Source organism: Phaethon lepturus, unplaced genomic scaffold, assembly GCF_000687285.1.
Source record: "Phaethon lepturus isolate BGI_N335 unplaced genomic scaffold, ASM68728v1 scaffold41450, whole genome shotgun sequence".
NCBI lineage: Eukaryota > Metazoa > Chordata > Aves > Phaethontiformes > Phaethontidae > Phaethon > Phaethon lepturus.
The window spans coordinates 2,225-4,676 of NW_010510738.1; positions in this window are offsets into that span (position 1 = coordinate 2,225).

Consider the following 2,452-nt stretch of genomic DNA (forward strand, 5'->3'; position numbering starts at 1 on the left):
TAAGTGGGCCCAAATAACCCCATTTTCGGTATGTCTAAGTACTGTTACGTGAAAAAGAATGCAGATCAGGTGTTTGTGTATTTGCATGTTGAACTGTGTGTTTGTGGCAAAGGACTTGGTGTGCTCGGTGATCTATTTGCAAAACTTGGAGTAGTGTGCAAGCTGCGTGGGCTCAAGTGCTGGTCTAAGTTAAAGCTTGGCATGTTTGGGTCTCTTAAAATCATGATGTTTGCATCTAGCCCCCTGTCTTTTATCCTTTTCTTTTCCTTGGCTGCTACTGAAATTCAGTTTGTGATGAGACAAGCAGATTTTGAGTCATTTACTCATCCATTTATGTTTGAAAAGTTTCCTAACAAGATGGCCAGGACGGGTCCATGAGAAATGAAGCAAGATGCATTGAGGACAGAGTAGTAGCTCCGGCTCCCAGCTTCTTTTGCAAGGTGATTAATCTCCTGCATATATTTGTATTTTACAGAGTTCAGAAACATGATAAGGTAAAAATCATCCCCTGATTTAACTTGCAGTGTAATGGGACTATAACTCTGACCCTTTCCTTCACCCCAGCTGTACGCCCTGATATGACATGTGCACGCCAAGCAGTGTGACATGAGCAATGTTTCATCCCACTTTGCAGGATGACAGGATCTAGTCCTAAAGGCAAATCGTTTTTTTATATATACATGTATTTGTAATGAGCTCTTTCTTACTAAGCTTAAATATCTAACAGTGGAGACTTTCAGAAAATGCTTGCTCAGATAATGCAAGTCTGACAGTAGCAGGAAGCACATGAGGTCTTCCATCTGTTATCACTGGGTCTCACTGGGCTTGGCCTTGGAGCACACAAGACTTGTTCATGTCTAGTGGCCTGAGCTGGTAGTGTCAAACCAGTATCTGGTGAGGGCACCGGAGCACTGGAGATCACCACTGCCTCTTGTTTGTGAAGCCATGCTCTTTGCTGACTGTCCTGCATAGCAGTCTCCATTAATAGGAAATTTCAGAGGTAGTTTCAGTAGGGAGCTCTCACCAAGCAGAAGGAGAGTTCAGTACAGGGGCACTGCTGCAGCCTGGCTGATGCTGAAAACTAATTCCCAGAGGTTTCCATCTGCATTACATTTCCATAGAAGAACAGAATAATACTTAGCTCTTTTACAGAGATTTCTGACAGACAACCTCTACCAGATTTAGATGCCATGATATACAGTATTGCAGTCTGCAGGGCTTGCTCAGACACCTACCAAATGTTTCTGCTCTGTAGCACAGATTTAAGTTTGTGTCTGTGCCTTCGCTCTTGCTGTGCATAGTCTTGCGGTTTTATGCAGACTCATTCTGAGCAAAAGTTCAAGAATTTGGCTGTGAACTGAAGGAAAAGATGAACGTCCGTTCTGCTGCCTCTGCTGTTTGCATGGCAGTCTCGTCCAACAGGGCCAGATGGATGGAGTGATGTCTTAAGCTGCTGTGTAGGACTGTACCAGTCTTCCTGAGATCTGACTTGATCGGGAGCAGTAAGTCACCCTTGCAGCTCCGCTGTCTGCTTGCTAACTGGACATTGGAGATAAGGAAATGAGCAGAAATGAATTGATATGGCCATTACCAACACGAGGGAGCTGATGTGAGAGTTCAACACAGGACTGTTTTTATCCCCTGGGACAAGCTTCTGCCTCCAAAATACATACACCCCTCTATATTTCTTGCTCAGAAGTTTTTTTTTCCTGTGTTATAAATTGAATGGTATTCGCACCAGTTGGAAGCCTACCTCCTTTTGGAGGTAACTCCTCCCAGCCGGTGTGCTCCGAGTTCCCCAATTTCAGTTAGCTCTTAAGTTTTCCACACTGACACAGTGTGAACAGTCCAGAAACCTTCCCATGGCTCGGTTTTAACAACAGAAGCTGTAGGAGTAAATGCCAGTGGAAATTTGTGCAGCTCTGTCTTTGCCCATTGAGAAACACACGATTCCTCCCCTCTCCTGGCCCTTCCAGCATCTCTGGATACAGCGTTGGGTCCCTTCTCCTGGATATTGTGATGAGGGAGTAAGTTTGGTTCACACATTGTTGGTGCTACACCTGCTGCGGTTTACTTGGGCATGTGAGGTGTAGGCACACCCTTCTGAGCTCCCCCAGGGTACTGATGATGTTTGGGTCCAGGGAAAGGTCCTGCTGGGAAAAGGGGTTGCTTTCCAGCAAGGGATGTCTGTCTGGAGGGGGAGCCGGAGGACACTTGTGCTGTTTCTTTCAGTTTAGCATTGGCAGTGTGAAAAGCTGCTTTGGCCCGCAGCCGGTTTGCACCGAGTGGGCCACGGTCTCTTCAGATGCTGTTTGCAGTTGCCTTGCCCGCTGCCTGCCTGGAACAGGCAGTGCTGCAACACCTCCCGCAAGCGAGAGCCCGGCGCCGGCTTTTGTCCGCTCTGACCTCCCCTTGTGCGACGGCTGCACCTTAGCCCCTGCTCCTGGGCCTC